This window comes from Mobula hypostoma, chromosome 1 (assembly GCF_963921235.1).
Source record: "Mobula hypostoma chromosome 1, sMobHyp1.1, whole genome shotgun sequence".
NCBI classification, from domain to species: Eukaryota; Metazoa; Chordata; class Chondrichthyes; order Myliobatiformes; family Myliobatidae; genus Mobula; species Mobula hypostoma.
Genome location: NC_086097.1, coordinates 50,133,400 through 50,158,797, shown reverse-complemented (window position 1 = coordinate 50,158,797; position 25,398 = coordinate 50,133,400). Strand labels below are relative to the sequence as shown.

Here is a 25,398-nt window from a genome sequence, read left to right as displayed (position 1 = left end):
CTGCATAAAAGGTGCATTACAAATATGTATTTTTGCTGTACTTACACTGCCATGTTTTAGAGAATCAAATGCATATGCTATGTATGTAAAGAAAACATTTAAAAGATAAGTTTTATTTGTCACATGTACATTGAAACATCTAAACATACAGTGAGATCTGTCATCTGTAACAAATCAAATCAACAAGGACTGCGCTAGGCAGCCCACAACTGTCACCACATTTCCGGTGTCAACGTTGCATACTCACAACTTCCTAAATCTGACCGTACATCTTTGGAATGTGGGAGGAAATCTAAGCACTCGGTCACAGGAAGAACATGCAAACTCCCTACAGACAGTGGCAGGAATCAAACCCCAGTCGGTAATCATTTGAATCAATCCTTGTTCAAAGTACTTAACTCTGAGCTTACTTGTGCTTTGTTAAATGCAAGGTCTCAGGCACCATTTGAATAATACACAGAAACAAATATTACATGATTGCACAAACTGCATTCACATTAAAAAGATAAATGAATAGCTCACTTGTGCAGCTAATTTTTCCTAAAAGTGGAATCAGACAAGAAAGTTTCCTCAGCTAAATATGCCCACATTGATTAAGCATTGTAGTATTAATTGGTTCCCTATTCCAAACCAACTGATAAAAATAGCTATTTAAAGCCATTTTTTTCTGAGTATAATCTGGTGGACAATGAGTTAAAGACATTTTAATTTATAATGTGTATTAGGTGAACTAGGTTCATAGTCTAAATTATCTATGAATTAAGGGCAAAGTTCAGTTTAAAATCTGATCTCTATTTTGTTTCTTTGAATTAAAAAGATGAACTCAATCTAAGTGTATGAATATATATTTTTAGTCATGCCTACGCACCAGCGTGTAGTGAATTCAACCATGTTACAGAAAGTTAAGATTTATAATTGAGGAAGCAATGAATGCTTCAGAGTATTTTTCATTTGCAATATTTTGTTATACATCACATGGAACCAGGAGCCAAAATAGAATTTCAGCATTGACCCCTTTACATTGTTTGTCTGACTGTTGAATCTTGAAGGTCACTTCATTCTTCTTGAAATATGTGGCATTGATTTTAGTTTTGATTAAAAAATATATTCTTTCTTTGATGGCTTTTCATAGTAATGAAGCTGTTAATCAGATACATGTATTTAATTAGAATGATATTCTTTAAATCTTTCTCTCATCAATTAATTGTATTACTGTTACTGCTTTTGTTCTGAACTGAAGAATATAATGACAGCATAGAACCACTAGGCTGACATAGAATGAAGATTGTATTGCTCTGAACTGTTTGCTGCTGTTGAAAAACTTGGCAACTCTGTTGGGGAACTATAGGTGTTCAATATTCTTTTGGGATTCCAGCCCACTTCTGTATTTGACAGCTTGAATCCTGCATTTAATATAACCCAGATATAGGAGAAGCACCTAATGTGCAAGTATGGGCTAATAATCCCTTCTATAAGAAAAAATTAAGCTTCACTTTATTGTTGATTCATGTTATACATCAATGTTATCATAGTAACAACACTTCAAAAACATTTCTTTGGCTCCAAATGTTTTAGGTGTGCTCTGCTGCTGGGAAGGGTGTTTTTTAAACATCTAATGCAGTGTTGTAGGAATTAACTTGCTCTCCATTTTACTGTAAGGAGAATTTATCAGCAAAGTAGCATATTTCAGAATCATAGAAGCAAATTTTGAACATAAAGTCTGCATCACGGATTTTGTAAAATTAAGGAAACTGAGCCTGTATAAATTACAATGAATCAAGTTCCTAATGAAGTGAGAACATAAGAAATAAGGAGTAGTGAATAATCTTCAAACCATACCTTATTGTATTGGTAACACCCACAGATATTCCACAATCCATACTAATTCAAAGTTCAAAGAACATTTATTATCAAAGTATGTACAGAATACTTAATGCAACCTTGAGGTTAAAAGGCAGTCACAAAACAAAGAAACCCAATAGAACACATTAAAACAAAAGAAGACCGTCACATACCCAATGTGCAGAGAAAACAAAACAAATCGTGCAAACAATAAAAGTAAGCAAATAGCATTCAGAACTGAAGTTCATGAAGCCAAGCATCACTACATCCAATTCAGAAGTCCATTAGCTGCGTGTCACAGCCTCTGTTCAGCGCAGTGATGGGTAAACCTCATGGAGCATTGAGCTGACCTGGCCCATGCCTTGCCTGAACTCTGACACCCTGACCCCCTGACCATTTCAATCTGGCTTGCTGGTTAAATCATCCAAACCTCATGTCATTCCTTGCTCTCAGACCTGGGCCCTGCTTCTTTGATATGCTCTTGAACCCAGGCCGTCTCTTTGATATGCTCTCGGGTCCGGGTGCTGCTGCCTCGATTCAGTCCATACCTGATCTTTCCAGTTCAACTCAGCACTTTATTTGATCAAACCTCAGGCCTTTGCTCACTCACAGGCCCAGATTCTGTCTTGACTCTGCCTTGCCTCGTTTCTGCTCCAGCAACAGCCATACATCAGTTCATTCCCTGCTCTCCAGCCCAGACTAGTCGTATCCGTCCCGCTCCTCTGAGATTTCAGTTCACGTCACAAAAATGCCATGTCATACTGGCGGTTCAAAAGCTCAATTCCACCAGGGAAGTTATAAGCTATTGTTTGCAGTGATCATTTACCAGAAACAGTGTGATTAATAAAGTATTTAGATAACATAGACAAAATGCTGAGGATCTCAGCAGGCCAGGAAGCATTATAGAAAAAAGTACAGCCGAGAGGTGATTGTACTTTTTTCCCCACAGATGCTGCCTGACCTGCTGAGTTCCTCCAGCACTTCATGTGCGTTGCTTGGATTTCCAGTATCTTCAGATTTTCTCTTGTTTGTGAAAGTATTTAGATGTTTTCTTTGTTTTATTGGCCGCCAGCAAGCAGTCGCTGAGATTCATCTGTGCCACATAGGAATTAGATTTTTTTTTTAAGAAGTGATCACAAATTCAGTGGCCCAATTTCAATCCTGACCTCTGATGCTGACTGTGTGGAGTCCTGTAACAATATGTGTTTCCTCTTGGTGCTCTGGTTTCATCCCACATTTCAAAAACATTTAGTTTGCAATTGTAAATTGCTCCTAATGAGTATGTGAATGGTAAAATCTGTTATGGGAATGTGATGAGAAAAAAATAAATTAATATACATTTGTGCTTAATGATTTGAGCCAAAGACCCCGTTTCTGTGCTGCACACCTCTGACTCTTAACAACTTAAATTCTGAAGGCCAAGGCATATTTGGAAAACTGCCGCAGTACCTCTCACCTAGTGCCAATAATCATATGTGTACAATGATTGGCTTTTTATATTACCACAAAACTTGCTATGTATAACTACAACACAAAATTAAAAGTATAAAATTTAATTAATACATATCATTTAAATATTTGTTCCAATTGCATGATCACTTTTAAATCAAAGGTTCATTTTATTATCAAAGTACACAACGCTGAAATTCTTCTTCTCTAGATAGCCATGATACGGAGTGAAAGGAGAAATCATCAACCCTCAGAATCCACCCACTCACAGCACACAAAACAAATAAACACGAAACAGGCACATCAACCCCACATCCCTCCTCCCACACAAAAATAAATGAACAAAATGGAACAGGCACTTCAACACCCTCAAATCCCTCCTCCTGCACAAAAACGAACAAAAATGGAACAGGAACATTGACTCCCAAATCCTTCCTCCTACACAAAAAAAAATGAATGAAATGGAACAGGCATGGTAGTTATTCTGCAATTTAAATAGCTTTGAAGTTTGTTTTTTCAATTGTTTTCTGATATTCCAATTTTACAGACACTGGTGACCAATTTAAGAGCAGATTTGCTTTCCATGTATGCTGCATCCTTTGCAACATCTTAGCAGCAATGAAGAGTACAAAATTATTCTGCAGGGTCTCAGACTGAAATGTTAACTATCTCTTGCTTCCACCTCTGCTGTTTGATACACTGAGTTTTTCCATTAATTTATTGACACAAGAAATTCTGCAGATGCTGGAAATCCTGAGCAACCCACACACAGAATGCTGGAGGAACTCAGCAAGTGAGGCAGCATATAAGGAGATAAACAAACAGCCAATGTTTTGGGGCAAGGTCCTTTATCAAGACTGGAAAATGAGAGGGCAGAAGACAGAACTAAAAAATGGAGAGAGGGGAGCAGTGCAAGCTGGCAGGTGGCAGGTGGGACCAAGTGAGAGGGAAGGTAGGTGGGTGGGTGTGGGTTGCAACAAGCTGGGAAGTGATAGGTGGAAGAGGTAAAGGGTTAATAGGCGAGGATGGAGGACTCTATAATAAAGGCAGGAGGTGGGGAACCAGAAGGAGTGATGGGCAGGGAAGATGGGATGAGAGGGGAATGGAAAAAGAGAGAAGAAGAGGATGGGGATAAAAGAGAGGAGGGTGGTTACTGGAAGTTAGAGAAATTGATGTTCATGATGTCAGGTTGGAGGCTACCCAGACAGAATATGAAGTGTTGCTCCTCCATTCTGAGTTCGGGTGCTTCTCCAGAAGTTTGTATTTTGCACAAATTATTATCTCTGTTTAAACATTTCTTCATTACCTACTTCTAAGTGCACCATCAGTCTAAAAAAATGCTTTTAATAACTATGTTAATTCTGGGTTTGTAGAACACCCAGATAAAATGTTTCTTTTTCCACAGATGTTGGCTAACCAGCTGTGTGTTTATTTCATATGGGCATTTTTTTTGTTTCTGTTTTAGATTTTAGCTATTTAAATATTTTTATTTATTAATATCCACTTTGGTGATTATGTGCATGTGACATGATAAAGTGTGGTTTGATGTGACCAATATCCAGTTTTTGTTTTAATCATAAAATTATGATTAAAATTACTAAGAACTGAATACTGACATCTAAATGGGCTTGATCACACTGCATCTGGTCTGTAGGCCAGGCTTGCTATGTGCAATGCCTGTCCGCTCACATTTTTTGGATGTGGAAGGCTGAAAGAATTGACCCAGTGGATCCAAGAAGATTCTTGCAGTGAAAAATAGGGTGCAAGGGATGTGAGTAGATTTGGAGCATCAATCCCAAGGCTCTACCCTCAAAACAGCTTGGACAGCTTTCTGCTGTAAAAAGGATTAAAAGATATCTTTGATCATGGAAAGCATTTAAAAGATTATTCAAATGGACTGCAATAATTAAAAATAAAACAATTAAAACCAGAGTAATTAAAGATAACAAAATAAAACAAATAACTAAAGAAAGTAAAATAAAAAAATAAACCTACTATTTCCCACAGAGTTGGCAGAAGAAATCTCCAAACTATTTTGCTAATGTGCTGGCTTCCACCCTGTGACTCACATGGGCTTCTAATTATTTTTAGCTTGGTATGTGCTTGGCTGCCCAATGATAAATCTGTAAGAACAGGATACTTTCCCATGAGTTACTCATTGGTTTTATGTAAGTGGAACGTACGCCTCTAGATTAGAAACTAAGTACAGTACACAACATCAAATTCTTTTAAATATTTAAAAAAGATTTTTCAATAAAGCAATTATTATGTTGATAATGATGCCATTATATTGCTCTGTAGTGATTCACATTATCAGAAAACAAGTTTTTGCAGATTCTGATAAACAAGACATATTTTAAAGACTTTTTCTTCACTGCAATATTAAATCAATGTGGCTGGAAGAGTAGCCAGTTAATGTAATGAAGTGCCACACCATCAATTGACAGCATGAATGCCCTTGCCAGAAGTTCAACAGATTAACAGTTGATGCCTACTACTCTCCTGATGGTGAAGTTCTGGTCCATGTAGAGTGATTAATGACTGGCAGAGATATTATAATGTTCTTCCGCACAAATGAAAAGGAAAATCTCCAGGATAAACTGATTTACCTTTCTCCTCTCATGAAATGTTGCTTTACAATGACAAACTGAAAGTTTAAGAGCTGTGACAAGAATACACATAGATTAAGATGTAGCTGTCCTGTGCCGGCACCAGTGGGAGCAGCAGTTGGTCTGCCACCTGTCTTCAGGAGAGAGAGAGATAAGGAAAACAATGGAGCAGCATTTGGAGATGTGTAATGAAGGGACAGGAGAGAGAGTAACAGAAGGAGAGGGCTGTCAAGAGCGGCTCCCCCTTTGAACCCTGAACTGTTTGAAGTGATGGACAGACGATACCCCAGCAGGGGGATAAAAAGGGACAGGTTCGCTAAGGCAACACACACATGACACCAGAGGTAACAAGACCCTGGAAGCGGTGTGTCTCTCACAAGTCGGTGGGAAGTATCGGGCCATAGACGCACAGGGTGGAAAGGCACGATCGGCGGGAACCTGGTGTGTGTCCACCCTTGCCTGGGTGCCAGGTTCACCGCAGGGAAACGATCGTACCTGGAAACGGAGGGGTCACGGTCGGTGACCTCAGATGACATCACAAAGGGCTCGCCCAAAAGCTGACTGCGAAGGTCTGTGTGGAAGCTGTTTTGAATATTCATTCGTTTTGCTCTCTCTCTCCTTCCCCCCACTGTCCATCGCCCTGGCAGCGATTACTGCGAACTGAACTGAACTAAATTGAACTGAACTTTGTGTCACTTTGAAACTGGTCATTTACCCCTAGACAACGATAGAGCTTGATTGATCCTGTTATCTGAATTCTGTGTACATGTATGTTTATCATTGCTGAACTGTTGCATTCATTATCCTTTTGATTAGAGTACTGTGTTGCTTGTTTCTTTAATATAACTTTCTTAGTTCTAGTAATCCAGACTCCAACTGAGTGATCCATTTCTGCTGGTTTGGCAACCCAGTTACGGGGTACGTAACAGAGCAGATTACTTAACTTGTGTATATTGTTTGCTGTGAAATTTGACCGAAAATAAAGTCACAGAGCCATACAGCACAGAAATGGGGGCTTCAGCCCAACTGGCCCATGTTGAGCAAGGTTTCCATTTAAGTTAGTCTCATTAGCCTGTGCTTGGTCCGCATCCCTCTAAATCTTTCCTATCTGTGTACCTTCTAAATATTGTTAATGCATTTGCCTCAACCACTTCCTCAGAAAGCTCATTCCATATACTGACCACTCTTTGGTTGAAAACAATTCCCCCTCAGCTTCTTATTACATTTCCTCCCTGCCACCTTAAACCTATGCCCACTAGTTCTTGATTTCTCAACTCTTTGAAAAGATAGTGTGCATTTGCCCCATCTATGGCCCTCATAATTTTAATGCATCTTTATAAAATCATCCCTCAGTCACCTTTGCTTCAGTGAAAAAAGAGGCAACTGATTCAACGCCTCTCTGAGATTCTTTGAGTCACAGCAGCATCCTCATAAATTTCCTCTGCACTTTTTCCAGCTTAATGGCATCTTTCCTTCAGAGGGTGACAAAAACTAAAAACAATATTCCAAATAGTCTCACCACTGTCTTATAGCATCTCAACTTCTGCTCTCAGTGCCCTGACTGAAGGCCAGCATGTCGAATGCCTTCTTGACCACCCCGTCTATCTGCATGTTGGAGAAAAAAAATGTATCAATAGAGAAGGTGATGAAAATGGGGATTGTGATGAATAGAAAATTGCCACCTTACCCAATGCTCATTTATTGCTGTAAGTAAATATGCATTTTTCATTAAAACCTATGGAAAAATAACATGTATTTCACAGATGAAATCATGGAGGCATAGGATACTATATCTATTGAGGGACTAACGACAAAGTACTGAAAATACTCAACAGGCCAAGGATCATCAATGGAGTGAGAAACAGTTCACTTTCCAGCTCAATGATCTTTCATAAGAACTGAGAAAAGATAGAAATCAAACAAGATGATATTATTTTTGGTTTTTTTTGTAATCAATTGAGGTGTTCTGTTATTTTATAAAATAAGAAAGAAGCATGAACAATTCAGGAATTATTATGCTCCCTAGGTTATAATCTCAGCATAACCATATGCACCACCACAAGCACAGAATTTCTTGATGTTTGAAATCTACCAGTGCATTTCAGCATTCAATATTATTTAGTTTCTACAAGTAAAAGCATATAGACGAAATTCAGAGCATATTCAAAACATTTCACATGCATGAACTGTTTAAAAAAAAGGGTTTCGAAGCATGATACATTTTAGGAATGACAAATATATCAAGAAATTCTATGCATAATTTGAGCCTTTCAAATTGTGATGTATTTTATACATAGCATCAATTTTTATTATTTTTATCACTGTACTTCTTAAATTGGACAATCCACATCAGGGATGTGTGAAAAGAGCTACTTTTAAACAGGGTGGCAATCAAGATTTTGAAGGCAGAGTTTTGGGCAGTTTTTCCGTTTTGGGGAGTGACAATCGGTAAGCAGCAGTGTGTAAAAAATGCTACCTTTCAGTCAGGTTCACGTTCAAGATTTAAAAAGCAGAACTTCAAGTCAGTTTTCTGAGTTGGACAATCCATGCCAGGGGTGTATGAAAAGAGCTACTTTTAAAATCAGGGCAGTGATCAAGATTTTGAAGGCTGAGTTTCATGGCAGTTTTCCTGAGTTGAGGAGCGACCAATCAGCAAGAGGGGGACGACCTACCAGGGAGGAGCCCGGTGACTGAATCTCTGGCACTGTGGCTTAGAAGAGCAGAGATGAGGTTCTGAGGGCATGATTGAGACACCCTTGTGGTATGTTGCCTCCTTGGTGCCAGAATCAGGAGGTCTCGGATCATATCTATGGTATTCTTAAGGGTGAGGGTGAGCAGCCGGAAGTCTTGGTACGTATTGGCACCAATGACCTAGGTAGACATGATAAGGAGGTCCTGAAGAAAGATTTTAGGGAGCTAAGCAGAAAGTTGAGAAACAGGACCTCCAGAGAAGTGAGCTCTGGATTGCTGCCTGTGCCATTGGCTAGTGAGGGTAAGAATAGCATGAATTGGCAGGTGAATGCGTGGCTGAGGACTGGTGCAGGGGGCAGGGGTTCAGATTTATGGATCATTGGGATCTCTTCTGGGGAAGGTATGACTTGTACAAAAGGGATGGATTACACCTGAACTCGAGGGGTCCAATATCCTTGAGGGCAGGCTGGCTAGAATTGCTTGGATGGGTTTAAACTAATTTGGTAGAGGGAGAGAAACCAGAGTGATAGTGCTGAAGATGATGTAGTTGATTTACAAACAGAGCCAATGTGTACTGAGACTCCTAGCAAGAAGACGCTGATGACAGGGCAAAATTGAAGTCAACAGGATGAGTTGCAACATAAAAGGCAGACAAAATCGAAACGGGTGAATAGAGGATTAAAGGTGTTATATCTGAAAGCACGCAGCATACAGAATAAGGTAGATGATCTGGTAGTAGAGTTACAGATTGGCATGTATGATGTTGTAGGCATCACTGAATCATGGCTGAAAGAAGATTATAGCTGGGAGATTAATGTCCAAGGATACACGTTGAATCAAAAGGATGGATAGGAAGGCAGAGGGTGTGGCGTAACTTGTTGGTAAAAAGTGAAAATATATCATTATAAAGAGGTGACATAGGGTCGGAAGCTGTTGAATCGTGGATACAGTAAGGAACTGCAGGGGTAAAAAGACCCTGATGGGAGGTACATACAGATTCCCCCAAACAGTAGTAAGGATGTGGTCTACAAGTTATAACAGAGATAGCAAATACTTGGCAAAAGGGCAATGTTACAAAGGTCATGGGGTATTTCAATATGCAGATAGATTGGAAAAAAATCAGGTTTGTGCTGGATTTCTAGAATGCCTACAAGATGTCTTTTTAGAGCAGCTCATGGTTAAGCCCACTAGTGTATCAGCTATTCTGGTTTGGGTGTTTGTACAATGAACTGAATTTGATTAGAGAGCTTAAGGTAAAAGAACCCTTAGGGAAAAGTGATCATAATATGATCAAATTCACCCTGAAATTTGAGAAAGAGAAGCTAAAGACACCTTGTGAAGGAGGGAGGAGAAGATGGCAGCACGATGCAGCCCGTGCAGCCATTCCAAATTGATATTGTATCTGTGAAGTAGGATGCCGTGCACAATCCTGATTTGATAGAGACAGAAGTGAAGAAGCATGGAGGAACATCTGGAGAAACTTCTGAAATGCCTGCTTCGCTGCTGCTGCTACTGTGAGATCAAGAATCTCCGGAGGGAAGGCCCCAAATCCTCGGCCTTGCCTATTGCCTGTTCCGGGGCCGGGATCAAAGCGCTTGGCGGAGATGGTGCTCGGTGCATCGGTGTCGGGCAGCTGGTCGGAGGCTCGGAGTTTTCGGATGGACTCGGACTCGGACTGTGTTCGGATGCTTCCGGGATGCTGCATCGGCAAGTTTGCGGCACCGGAGGTTTACCATCTGCATGAGATGATGGGACTTTCAAGGGACTTTCGAGAGACTTTGAGACTGTATCGTGCCCATGGTCTGTTCTTATCAAATTACGGTATTGCTTTGCACTGTTGTAACTATATGTTATAATTATGTGGTTTTGTCAGTTTTTCAGTCTTGGTTTGTCATGTGTTCCCGTGATATCATTCTGGGAAAAAATTGTATCATTTCTTAATGCATGCATTACTAAATGACAATAAAAGAGGACTGCGTGTCCTCATAATCTAAAAAAAAAAGTAAGATGTATCCGTATTACAGAGGAGTAAAGGGAATTAGAGGGGCACAAGAGAGGAGTTGGCCAGAATTGATTGGAAAAGAACACTGGCAGGAATGATGACAGAGCAGCAATGGCTGGAATTTCTGGAAGCAATTTGGAAGGCACGGGATAGATACATCCCAAAGTGAAAGGCAAGATAACACAACCATGGCTAACAAGGGAAGTCAAAGCCAACATAAAAGCCAAAGAGAGGGCAAATAAGAGAGCAAAAATTAATGGGAAGTTAGAGGATTGGGAAGCTTTTAAAAACCAACAAAAGACTGCTAAAAAAGTCATTAAGGTAAAGATGGAATACGAAAGTAAGCTAGCCAATAATATTAAAGATGATACCAGAAGTTTCTTCAGATACATAAAGAGTAAAAGTGAGATGAGAGTGGATATTGAACCACTGGAAAACAATGCTGGAGAGGTAGTAATAGGAGACAAGGAAATGGCGGACAAGCTGAATTTTGCATCAGCCTTCATGGTGGAAGACATTAGCAGTATAATGGAAGTTCCAGATGTCAGGGGGCATGAAGTTACCATAACTGGAGTGAAGATTCTGGGAAACTGAAAAGTCTGAAGGTAGATGTCACCTGGATAGATGGTGTACACCCCAGGGTTCTGCAAGAGGTGGCTGAAGAGATCATTGAGGCATCACTAGATTCTGGAATGGTTCTGGAAGACTGGAAAATTGCAAACGTCAGACCACTCTTCAAGATGGGTGAGAGGCAGAAGAAAGGAAACTATAGGCCAGTTAGTCTGACTTCAGTGGTTGGGAAGATGTTGGAGTCAATTATTAAGGATGTGGTTTCGGGGTACTTGAAGGCACATGATAAAATAGGCCATAGTCAGCATGGTTTCTTCAGGGAAAATCTTTCCTGACAAATCTGTTGGAATTCTTTGAAGCAATAACAAGTAGGATAGACAAAGGAGAATCAGTGGATGTTGTCTACTTGGATTTTCAGAAGGCCTTTGACAAGTTGCCATGCATGAGGCTGCTTAACAAGCTACAAGCCCACGGTTTTACAGGAAAGATTCTAGCAAGGATAAAGCAGTGGCTGATTGGCAGGAGGTCAACAGTGGGAGTAAAAGGAGCCTTTTCTGGCTGGCTGCCAGTGACTAGTGGTACTCCACAGGGGCCTGTGTTGGGACTGATTTTTTTAATGCTATGTGTCAATAATTTGGAAGACAGAATTGATGGCAGATGATACGAAGATAGGTGGAGGGGCAGGTAGTTTTGAGGAAATAGGATGCTACATAAGGACTTAGACAGATCAGTTGAATTGGCAAATAAGTGGCAGATAGGATACAGTGTTGGGAAGTGTATGGTCATGCACTTTGGTAGAAGAAATGAAAGGGTTAACTAAATGGAGAGAAAAAACACACAAAAAAATCGAGGTGCAAAGGAATTTGGGAGTCCTTGTGCAGTATTCCCTAAAACTTAATTTGCTGGTAGAGTTTGTTTCAAGAGGACTAGAATATAAAAGCAAGGATGTAATGCTAAGACTTTATAAAGCACTGGTGAGGCCTCATTTGGAGTATTTTGTGCCATTTTGGTACCCTTATCTTAAAAAGGATTTGCTGAAACCGGAAGGGTTCAAGGGAGGTTCACAAAAATGGTTCCAGAATTAAACTGCTTGTTATATGAAGAACATTTGATGGCTCTGGGCTTGTATTCACTGGAGTTAGAAGAATGAAGGGTGACCTAATTGAAACCTATCCAATGGTGAAAGGCCTTGATAGAGTGGATGTGGAAAGGATGCACCTTATGGTGGGAGTGTCTAAGATCAGAGGACACAGCCTCAATATAGAGGGGTGTCCTTTTAGAACAGAGATGAGGAAGAATTTCTTTAGCCAGACAGTAGTAAATTTGTGGAATTTGTTGCCACAGGCAGCAGTGGAGGCCAAGTTTTTACGTGGTTGAGAGATTCTTGATTGGTCAGGGTATGAAGGGATACCGGGTGGGGGGTGGGGGTGGGGGGGGGGGAGAGAAAGAGGCAGGAAATTGGGTGGTGAGGCAAAAAATGGATCCGCCATGATAAAATGGCAGAGCAGACTCAATGGGCCAAATGGCCTAATTCTGCTCCTATATCTTGTGGTCTTAACTATTTCTACATGTTCTTCACCAAGCACACTGATGGATTATCAGAGTGATTACTGAAGAATTAATGTCTAAATAAAAATAAATTAACTATCACCTATCACTTGTGAATGGTAGCATTCATCATGTGATGCATTAAATACTTTGCATTGACAAATTTTAGAAGAGAAATTAGATCAATTTATTTTCATGAATATGCAAATCATACTAATAACTGAGTTAAATTGTTTTCTAGTGTTAAATATTTAGAACACTTTTCTTTCAATAGGTAGAAAAACAAATGATTTAAGGGAATATTTTTATTACCACACATCTCTTTTTAAACGTTGACTGCAAGATGTATGGTTCGAAATTGGTCTTTAGGCCTTGGGTCAGAATAATTGTTTCTTAATATGCCTTCAGTTAAGCTGTGTTTCACCTCAGCAACTGATAAGCTAAACTGATGTTGGAATTGGGTTTTGGTATTTGGTTAATTGTAACAAAAACCCTCAAGCGTCATGCTAAAATACTTCTATTTATTCTATTACGTAATGATACATGAACGTTACTAAATTACATTGTATTTTCTTGGCACCAAGGACTTAAGCAGAGCATAGTGGTTAGACAATGTTTTACAGTGCCGGTGATCCCAGTTCATTTCCCACCACCGCCTGTAAGGAGTTTATAAGTTCTCCCCATGACCGTGTGGGTTTCGTCTGGGTGCTCCGATTTCCTCCCACAGTCTAAAGATGTACCGGTTGGTAGGCTAAGTGGTCATTGTAAATTGTTCTGTGATTAGGCTAGAATCAAATTGGGGGATTGCTGTGCAGCATGCTCAAAGGGCCTATTCTGCACTGTATCTCAATAAATTAAAAAAAGTTATTCTGCAAACTGCAGGTTGCTGCCAACAACTATCCTAAAAATAAGATTTTAAGCCATTGACTTTGAATATTTTTCAATCTGGGAGTTTGTCAGTGTACACAGCTTAGCTGCCCCTATGATATAGATAATATCATTCATGCGAAAAGGCAGGAAAAGAAGTTGGATAAATAAGGTGTGCTAATTATGATGGATTGGTCGATGATACAAGTGGGACAGAAAAAGATATTATCAAATGATCAAAAACAATGGATACAAGAATGAAAATGATGCTGAATTTGCAGTCGTAAAAATGTTTTTGGATCATATGAGAGGAAAGTAGCATAAAGTAATGTAAACCAAAGATGAGAGATTGAGAAATGCTAATGATCAAAGATACCTTGCTGGGCTTGGGCTCGTATGGTATGTCACTGAAAGTAAACATTGGTATGCTGGGCAGTTAACAAGATAAACAGTCTTTACTGAAAGTGGATTTGAGTGTACAAATAAAGACGTGTAATTACAATTATATAGGGCTGTAGGGAGACATCTGCAAAATTGCGTTCAATTTTGGTCTCTAAATAATAAACTGTATTCCTGCTATTGAGGAAGTGCGATAAAGATTCACCAGACTGGTTCCTGGGATGGGAAATCTGTCATATGATTGAGTAGGTAGTCTCTATTCTCTAAATTTAAGAAGAGGAGGTGACCACATTGAAATATATGTTTCTTAGAGGGCTCAACAGGTGTATATAGGGAGGATGTTTCCCCTCATTGAATAAACTTAGAGTCGCTGTTTCAAAATAAGGGGTGTGCCAATTAGTACTGGAATGGGAAGATAATTCTCAACCGATGAATTTTGAATTTTTGATTCCAAAAGGCAGTGGAGTATCAGCCACTGATCTCCTTCAGTAGATAGCTGGACATTAGAAGAATCAAAAGATATGCAGATAGACAGGAAAATGGTGTTGAGCAGAAGATCAGCCATTATCTTGCAGAATGATGGAAAAGGCTCAAGAAGTCAAATGGTCTACACTTGCTCTTATTTCTAGATGATCTTATAAAATCTCATTGATTGATGCAAACATGATCACCTTAATTATCCTTAGTTCTAGTAGCAAAAAAGGAAACAAGTGTTTCATTTTAAAACATTTAACAAGAGTTCACTTCTTCAATCAAAACCCAATCAGAATAAGATCCATAGAAGAGTAATATTAATTGACACCTTGGGAGTGATTCATGTAATTAGTGATGAGGTCCCAATGGAAAGTAATATAGCTCCCCCATGCTGCCAATTGCATAAATTTCATGCCATGTGATTACCACCCATAGCCAACAAGGCATTACTGTCATATGTGACAAAATTCAAAGATAATATTGCCAGTCATTATTTCTACACGTTTGAAAGATGTTTTCAAAATTTATTGGATTATCCATCACAAAATATAACCCTATGATATGTTTAAATAACACATACAATGATTGAAAGAATGGCTCTGTGATAGAATGAAATCAATAATAGTTAGTATATTACATGAACCTTGAAGTGACTGACATTAGTCCATTTTTGGCACAGAGTACAGAAACCAATGTTTAAGTCAGGAAATTTGATTACACTTATTTTTGTGATGTGCTGAAATATGTTTCATTTAGCACTAGAACCAAATCCTGTTGCCTTCAAAGTTTAAAAAATGGTCAAAAACAACTGTGCAATAGCATTTGGGTGTTTTCCTGCCAGAACAAGACATAACTCTACAGTTCATAACGGGGCCACAACAATCTCATTGCTGCTGCCACCACTTTGCTGAGCACAATCGAAGAAGAATAGCAACCCTTAGAAGCAATCTTTAACGACGGCCAGACAGCAGCTGCTCACATCATAGCTGTCATATTGGAGGAAGAGGGGGAGGTAATGCGATACCCATGACGAAGATAGATGGCCAGAGCAAAGTCATATGCATTAGGGGCACCATTAGTACAACCTAACAGGAGGTGGGCAACAATTATCTTCTCCGAGAGTGCATATTCATAGGCAAAGGAATGACATTATAAGAAGTTCCATGACCTCAAAATACATTTAGTTGAGTGGCACAACAATAATAAAACTTAAAGAAAAGTTTTCTCACAGAAAACGTCATGCAGACTCAAGTGAATTTTTTACTACATACAGCTCCACTCTGTCTGATCCTAGTTGAGACTAAACTGCTGGTCATTGTGCACATAAAATGCTATTCATGAGCAACTCTCTATTCTCTATGAAAACAGTTGTTGCTTATTACAAATTAATCAGCTGGATTTGCATAAGGATGGTATGCATAAGCATTTTGTTCAAATACTTGAGGATGTAGCATGCAGTAACTCATCTCTCTTCTGCAGAGGAGATACAGTATGCCCACCCCACCCAACCTATACTCAAACATCTATTCACTGCAGAGAACTGCTCAGATTGTCCAGAGAAATGGCTCAGAAGAGAAAAGTAAAGAAAGCAGCGACCAAAACATCTGTGACTCAGGGTCTGTCAACTGCATCAGCTTTAGAGTGGGAGTTTGAAACAATGGTGGTGTGTTCTGAGTGTCAGCATGTTATTACAGCACTGTCTTCCCGGTTCCCTCAGGTCACACACCGAGCAGGTTACAGGACTTCAATGTTCATTCCCAATTTTCCAAGCTCTCATTCATGTACTGCTGCCAGATGTCTCAGATTGTCTTTTCAGCCTGAAGCCAGCTGAGTAGGGCAAGATTTTCTTCTGGATGCCAAGGTGGACTCAAAGAAAAAGGAAACAGCCATCCAGCAGCCTTAGAGAGGGCACTGTGATGTTACTCTATGCCATTAAAACCCACTTACAAGAGGTGAAAGAGGAATGACATTATTCTGATTGACTATGCATTATTATATACATTCATATATGGATTTTCAAGAGAAGAGCATTGTTCTAATACATTCTCATTTAGGGTTCTAGACATCCTGTGCTATGTAGAGTTAATTGCACTAGTGAGGCAGCTACCAGCATTCTGCACATCTTGGGATGACCGACATAGAAAGTTTGTTAAAGTCACACAATTCATGTCAATATACTCATGAAAATGCATTGATTGTCACTTGAAAGTGAGGGATAATTTTAAAAAGTGATTTTGCCACTGCATGAATTGTGCATTAATCTGACTGACTTCTTTTTCTACCATGACATTCTGGCAATTATTGAGGAAAAACCTAAACGAGGAACTTATTTCTGGTCTATGATGATTCTCTCTTATGGTTACTGTACTTATGATACTTAGAATGAAAACTCATAACAGAAGGACTCCTCCTAAAAGTTGAGAAACAAGAGTGAAGTTGCATATTGCTCCCTGTCTACAAACCACCCTCTTTAATACAGGATTTAAATCTACAGGAAAAGGTACAAAAGAATTAGTCAATTGTGATCACTTGTACAGGAAAACATGATACTCTGTAGCATATTGTTACATTGATTCCATCTAATTGTTGGGAGTTAAGTAAAACCTGCTGCCTCTACCTCAGCTCTTTACCAATATCATATCCTGAAATAGTCAACTTACAGAAGTGATTAAAATTATCCTTTTTAATGTTCCACAAGGGATTCTTAGGGATGAATGAGTGTGAACTTCATTGACTTGGAAATATTAGCTTTTCAATGCATTTCCCTACCCACTGCAAGTCAGTATGATCCAAATACTGTAAATTACATAAATTGCACAACATCAGAGAATAACAACTTCATTGCTAGACAGCATTACAAAGCCACAAAGTTCTTGAGCATTGTTTACACTTGCAGAGTGGAGATTTTCTGAATAGAGTATATTTTGTTTTAAGCTTTTAAACAAACTGTCACACATTAGGAACTACAGATACGTACTAATTGGATCAGAGATTCATTCACTGGTTATAATTGCTGTATAGTAGGTGACCTGTAGAGTGGTATGAAAGGTAAAATTATGCACTATGTCAGACATCCCACCCTACAAAAACTCATTTCAGGGAGGTAGCATCATCAAGTTGCGGGAGACTTCTGGGGGAGGTGGGATGTCTGCAGTAGAGTAGCTCCTTAGCAGCCTGCTAGCTAGTTTAAATAACACTCACAACATGTTGGAGGAACTCAGCAGGTCGGGCAGCATCCGTGGAAAAGATCGGTCAGCCTCTCAGCTAGTTTAAATAACACTCACAACATGCTGGAGGAACTCAGCAGGTCGGGCAGCATCCGTGGAAAAGATCAGTCAGTCTCTCAGCTAGTTTAAATAAAGTTAGCTATGCTAATGAACGAATGACACCTGTTAAACTCACCTCAACATGTCTTTTACATTTTAACCCACCATGGGCAATAGAAAAGTCACTGTTGCAAACAGTGCAGCGAGCAACACTGTCATTATTTTGACCCCTATTAGGCAGGGGTACACTTTAGTGTAGTCTGAGGTGACGTACATTTTATATTTTTTTTGGAACACTCTGCCACTCTGACTTTTTTTGGAACTCTCTCGCTCTTGCTCTCTCTCTCATGGTCGCTTTCACTTGCGCTTGCTTTCTCCCTCTTGCTCTCTCTCTCTTGCGCTTGCTTTCTCGCTCTCACTCTCTCGCGCTTGCTTTCTCGCGCTTGCTTTCTCGCTCTCTCGCACTTGCTTTCTCGCTCTCTCACTCTCTCTCGTTCTTGCTTTCTTGCTCTTGCGCTCGCTCTCTCGCTCTCTCTTGCGCGTTCTCTCACGCTCGCTCTCAAAAAAAAATCAATTTCCGGGACATTGTATATAATTTGTGGGCATCAGGGAGCCACTATTAATTTGCAGGAGAGTCCCAGAACTTCCGGGAGAGGTGGGGTGTCTGCTATGTGGGTGGTCTTGGCTGATTATTGGTGCATAGTATTATTCTGCAAGGCATAGGAGCAGAATTAGGTCATTTGGCCCATCAAGCCTGCTCCTTCATTCCATCATGGCTGATTTATTATCCTGCTGCATGATATTCTCTTACCTTTTCCTGTAACCTTTGATGCTCTTACTAATTGAAAATCTATCACCTTTCACTTTAAATATACTCAATGACTTGGCCTCCACAGCTGCATGTGGCGATGAATTCCTCAGATTTACCACCCTTTGACTAAATAACTTGCTCATCTCTGTTCTAAATGGATGTCCCTCTATTCTGAGAGTGTGCTCTCTGGTCCCAGATCACACACTATAGGAAACACCCTCTCCATATCCACCCTATCTAGGCCTTTCAATATTCAATAGACTTCAATCAGATCTCCTCTCATTCTTCTAAAACTCCAGCGAATACAGGCCCAGGGCCATCAACTGGTCTTCATGCGATAAGCCTTTCATTCCTAGGATCATTCTTGTGAACCTCCTTTGGATTCTCTGCAATGTCAGCACATCTTGTCTTAGATGAGGGGATCAAAACTGCTCACAATACTCAAAGTGCGGTCTGTTCAGTGCCTTACAAAGCCTCAGCATTATATCCTTGCTCTTAATTCTAGCCCTCTTGAAATGAAAGCTAACAAAAGCAGGACCTCCAGGGTAGTAATCTCTGGATTGCAGCCTGTGCCACATGCCAGTGAGGGCAAGAATAGGATATTTTGGCAGATGAATGCGTGGCTGAGGAACTGGTGCAGGGGACAGGGGTTCAGATTTCTGGATCACTGGGATCTCTTCTGGGGAAGGTATGACTTTTACAAAAGGGACAGGTTACACCTGAACCCGAGGGGAACCAACATCCGTGTGGGTAAGTCTGCTAGATCTGTTCAAGGGGTTTGGGAAAGAGAGAGGCAGGGCTGAGGATAGGGCAGTTGGTATACAACTAGATGCAGTGTTAAGTGAGACTGTCAGGAAGGACATCCAAGGCGGGTGAAAGAATCAGAATCAGGTTTAATTTCAGTGGCATTTGTCATGAAATTTGTTAACTTTATGGCAGCAGTACAATGAAATACATGATAAATAAATATAGAGAAAAAAACTGAGTTACATATTATACAATCGCTGTGCCTTCAGGCTTCTGTAACTCCTTCCCTACAGTAACAGTGTCCTGGGTGGTGAGGATCCTTAATGATGGATGCCACCTTCCTGCGGCACTGCTCCTTGAACACGGCTTAGATAATACAGAGGCTAGTACCCACGATGGAGCTAGTTTTACAAATATCTGCAACTTCTATCTCATGCAGTAGAACCCTCCCCTTACCAGATGGTGATGCAGCCAATCGGAATACTCTCCACATTTTGATAGGGCAAAAATGCAGTCAGTGGGATGACTTTCGGAGTAACATGAGACAACATCAAAATGGGTGATGAATACAGTGCTGATGGTGTTATATTTGAATGCACCCAGTACCCAGAATAAGATCGATGATCTTCTGGCGTAGTTAGAGATTGGTAGGTATGACGTTGTGGGCATCACTGAGATGTGGCTGAAAGATCATAGTTGTGAGCTTAACATCAAGGATATACTTGCACTGAAAGGACAGGCAGGTAGGCAAAGGTGGTGAGGTGGCTCAGTTGGTAACAAAGTGAAACCAAAGCCTCAGAAAGAGGTGACATAGGATCGGAAGATGTAGAATCCTTGTGGGAAAACCAAGCTGGTGTCGAGAATTGGTACAGTGCCTACGAGATGGCTTTTTAGAACAGCTTGTGGTTGAGTCCACTAGGGGAAAGTTATTCTGAATTGGATGTTGTATAACGAAATGGCTTTGATTAGGGAGTTTAAAGGAAAGAAACCTTTAGGAGACAGTGATCATATAATGATAGACTTCACCTTGCAATTTGAGGGGGACGTATCAGTATTAAAGTGAGAGCAATTGCTATTACTAGGGAGAAGGGAAGCAGAAAGATCTGAAGGTGGACAAGTCACTTGGACCAGATGGACTGCTGCTGAGGATTCTGGAAAAGTTGGCAGGGGAGATTGTGGAGAGATTGATAAGAATCACTAGATTCTGGCATGGTCTGGAGGATTGGAAAATTGCATATGTCACTCCTCACTTTAGGAAAGAAGAGAGGCCGAAGTAAGGAAATTGTAGGCCGGCTAGCCTGAGCTCAGTGGTTGGGAAGATGTTGGAGTTGATCGTTAAAGATGAGGTCTCAGGGTCCTTGGAGGCACATGATAAAAACAGGCCAAAGTCAACATGGTTTCCTCAAGGGAAAATCTTGCCTGACTAATCTGTTGGAATTCTTTAAGGAAACAACAAGCAGGATAGAGAAAGGAGAATGGTGGATGTTGTGTACTTGGAATTTCAGAAGGCCTTTGACAAAATGCTGCAGATGAGGCTGCTTAACAAGATTAAAAACTTTTGGTATTACAGGAAAGATGCTAGCATGGATAGAGGATTGACTGATTGGCAGGAGGCAAAGATTGGGAATAAAGGGAGTTTTCCCAAGTTGGCTGCCAATGACTAATGGTGTTCTGAAGGGTTCTGTATTGGGACTACTTCTTTTTATTTTATATGTTAATGATTTGGATGACAGAAGTGAGCCTGTAATTTACATTTTAAACGTGTTTTTGGGTCGACTGAGCAAACTGGCGCTTTGCTATCTCCAAGGGAATTTGGCATGGTTGTGAGTGAGGTTGGGAATGGACTGTGTGGCCTAATGGTGGACTGCAAACCCATTGATTGGCTCCAATTCTCGACCAACTCACTGATGAAAGCATCAGGCAAGATTGAAATCAATGAGGATGAGAGCGGAAGATGAGTTGGTGTTGTGACGAAAGACCAAGTTATCAGAAGATTGATGCTAATGGGAGAGAGATAAGGGAGACAATGGAGAAACATTCAAAATGTTAATGAGAGAGGAGAGAGAGGTAACGAAAAGAGACACAATTCAGAATATTGACAGACCAGTTGCTTTGAACCTGAACTGTTTGAAGTTTGATGGACAGGCGATACCTCAGCAGGGGGATAAAAAGAACAGGTTCGCTAAGGCACACACACACCACGAGATCACGAGATAACGAGGCCCTGGAAGAGCGGTGTGCCCCCACAAGTTGGTGGCAATTTGGAGGTCTGGTTCGCGGGAACCGACCATAGACGCACAGGGTGAAAAGCGTACGATCGGTGGGAACCTGGTGTGTGTGTCTGCCCTCACCTGGGTGCCGGGTTCACCGCGGAAGAACGGTCGTATCCGGAACGGAGGGGTCACAGTCGGTGACCACAAAAGACATAAAAGGGTCCGCCCAAAAGCCAACTGCAAAGAACATCAAAGGTGTGCTTGAATCAAATTTGCATTCTCTCTCTCTCTCCAACGGCACAACAGCAATTACTGCGAACAGTACTAAGCTGAACTGAATTCTGCGTCACTTGAGACTGATCATTTTACCCCTAGACTGCGATAGAGCTTGGTTGATTCCTATTACCCTAGTTCTGTGTACATGTCTGTTTTATCATTGCTAACCTGTTGCATTTATATCCTTACCATTAGAGTACTGTGTTACTTATTTCTTTAATAAAACTTTATTAGTTTCTAGTAAACCAGACTCCAACTAGTGGTCCATTTCTGCTGGTTTGGCAACCCAGTTACGGGGTACATAACAGTGTTCAGCGTTGTCTGCCTTCATTTGACCGATCGCTCTCTCTCTCTTGCTCTCCTTCACTGCTGCTGGAGGAAGGTGCAGGAGCCTTGGGTATTGGGCAAGGTTTGATTGGTGAGGTTTGTGGATTGGATTTGTTTTTAGAGGATGCTGTAGATCATGTTATATTGTTTCTAGTTACTGTTTTTTTTTACTATTATTCCTATTTTGTGCGATTTTGATTGGGATGAACTGATTCAGCAGCCTGCAGTCAACAAATAACAATGCTAAATTAAATTGAACTAAACTGAACATTCCTAGACTGTTTCAAGGACTCTGCAGTTTGATGTTCAATATTCCATTGTTACTTGCTTGATATTTTACTGTTTCCATGATTTGTTCTTTTTTTTTGCACGTTGGGTGTATGAGGGTTTCTTTGAACAGGTTCCATGGTGTTTCTTTGTGTCATAGCTGTCTGTAGAAAGACAAATCTCAGGGTTGTATACTACATACACACTTCGATAATAAATGTACTTTGAATCTTTGATAGCTTTGTGGCCAAGTTTGAAGACAATACGAAGATTGGTGGAGGTGTGGGTAATGCTGAGGAAGCTGGAGGCTGCAAAAGGACTTACACAGATTACAAGAATGAGCATAGAAGTGGCAGTTGGAATACAATGTTGGGAAGTATATGGTCGTGCAGTTTGGTAGGCAGAACAAAAGCATAGACTATTTTCTAAATGGGCAGAACATTTAAAAATCCAAGGTGCAAAGGAACTTGAGACTTCTATTTTCCCAACCTATCTGTATATTGAAATTCCCCATGACTCTTGTAACATTGCCTGTTTTACATGCCTTTTCTATCTCCTGTTGTAATTTATACTGCACATCTTGATACTATCAGAAGCCTGCATATAACTCCCATCACGGTCCTTTTACACTTGCAGTTTCTTAATTCTACCCACAAGGATTCTAGATATTCTGATCCTATGTCACCTCTTTTGTAAGATTTGATTTCATTTTTTACCAACAGAGCCACCCCATCCCCTCTGCCTACTTGCCTGTCCTTTCGACACAGTGTGTATCCTTGGATGTTAAGCTCCTAACTGTGATCTTCTTTCAGTCACAACTCAGTAGTACCTGCCAATTTCTGATTATGTAACAAGATCATCTACCTTATTTCATACACTGCATACATACAATGCACTGCATACATACAAATACAACACCCTCTGGCCTGTATTTATCACCATTTTCAATTTTGCTCCTACGTTACACTTCAACTCATCCCACTGAGAGCAATTTTGCCCTATCACCTGCCCGTTCTTCCTCTCAGCCTCACTACACACTGCATCTACCTGTACACCAACTGCCCCATCCTCAGCCCTGTCACTCCAGTTCCCACCCCCCTGACAAATGAGTTTAAATTCTCCCCAACAACTCTAGTAAACCTGCCCACAAGGATATTGGTCTCCCTCGGATGCAGATGCAACTTCTACTTTTTGTACAGGTTATAATTTCCCCAGAAGAGATCTCAATGATCCAGAACTTTGAACCCCGACCCTTGTTGGAAGAATGGCAAGGGGCACTTGGCTTGCACTAAGGCTAAGGTTGCAGAATGTCAGAAGTGTCTGCCAGGGAATCTTATAAGACTATGCAAAAAACGTGTATTCTCTGCTTAGCCAAGAGATGAGGCTGGTGATGTTGGCACACACAGCCAACTGGTAGCCTTCATTGTCCTCTGCTCTTTTTATTATCGCTGGTCTCTTATTTGGTCCAAAGGGAAGTTAAACTATTTCTTGTGATGATCACAGGTCTTCAGTGCCCTACTGCTCACCGTGCAAATTTTACCCTTATTTGTCCTCCCAATGTGCAATGCCCCACATGAGACTGCATTAAATTCTAACTGCTATTTTTCAGCCCATTTTTCCAGCTGGTCCAGATCCTGCTCCAAGCTTTGATTGTCTTCCTTGCTGTCCACTACACCCCAATCTTGTTGTCATCTGCAAATTTGCTGATCCAGTTTAGCACATGATATCAATGATCTGGATAATGGATGACAAACAACGGATCCACTGCCAATCCCTGTGGCACACTACTACTCACTGACCTCTAGTCAGAGGCAACCACCTACTACTATTTTCCATGAAGCCAATATCCAATCAAATTTACTACCTCATCTTGAATGGCAAGAGACTAAAGCTTCTTGACCAACCTCCTGTACCGGACTTTGTCAAAGATCTTCCTAAGGTCCATGTAGACAACATCCTCTGCCTAGTCTTCATTACCTTTCCAGGTAACTTCCTCAAAAAACTCTAAGATTGCTTAGACCTGACCTACTATACACAAAGCCATGCTGACTATGTGTAATCAGCTCCCGTCTATCCAAATTCTTGTACATCCGGTCCCTTGGAAGACCTTCCAGTAATTTACCCAGTACTGATGTCAGGCTCACCAGCCTATAATTTCCTGGATTATTCTTAGAGCCTTTCTTAAACAATGGAACAATATTAGCTTTCCTCCAATCCTCCAGTACCTCACCCAAGGCTAAAGTCGCTTTAAATATCTCTACTAGGGCACCTATAATTTCTACACTAGCCTCCCACAGGGTTTGAGAGAATACCTTGTCAGGCCATGGGGATTTATCCACCCTGAGTTCTCCTTAAGGCAGCAAACACCTCCTCCTCTGCAATCTGTATACAGTATGTTCCATGACCTTACTACTGCTTTGCCTCACTACTCTAGACTCTGAGTCTGTCTCCTGATTAAATACAGATGCAAAAAATCCATTTAAGATCTCCCTCATCTCTTTTAGTTCTATGAATAGATGACCACTCTGATCTTCCAGAAGACCAATTTTGTCCCTTGCTATCATTTTGCTCTTAATATATCTGTAGAATCTCTCGGAATTCTCCTTCATTTTGTCTGCGAGAGCAGCTTCATGCTTTCTCTTGGCACTTCTGATTTCCTCTTTTAGTGTTCTCTTGTACTTGCTATACTCCTCAAGTTGTTTCCATTTGTTCCCATTCAGCCCTTTTTCGTATGGGAGTCCCAGTCAATATGTGGAAAGTTAATATTGCCTATTATCACAACCTTATGTTTCACACAACAGTCTGCAATCCCTCTACAAATTTTCTCCTCCAAATCCTGTGTACTGTTGGGTGGTCTATAACATAATCCCTATACTGTAACGTGGTCATCCCTGAGTTTTCAGTTCCACCTATATTACCTCAGTAGACAAGCTCTTCAATCTGTCCTATTTGAGCAGTGCCGTGACAGCTTTCCTGACTAGTAATGCCACCCCTCCCCCTTTAATTGCTCCTGCTCTAATCTACTTTTGATCTCAGAAGG

At 40.5% G+C, this 25,398-nt stretch overlaps 1 protein-coding gene across 1 annotated transcript in view; it reads left to right on the top strand.

Moving 5' to 3' along the window:
* Positions 1 to 25,398, top strand: part of LOC134348071 (neuroblast differentiation-associated protein AHNAK-like) — a gene marked incomplete at its 5' end in the record, with an annotated part of 110,259 nt that overhangs the window by 7,312 nt on the left and 77,549 nt on the right. The window lies entirely within an intron of this gene.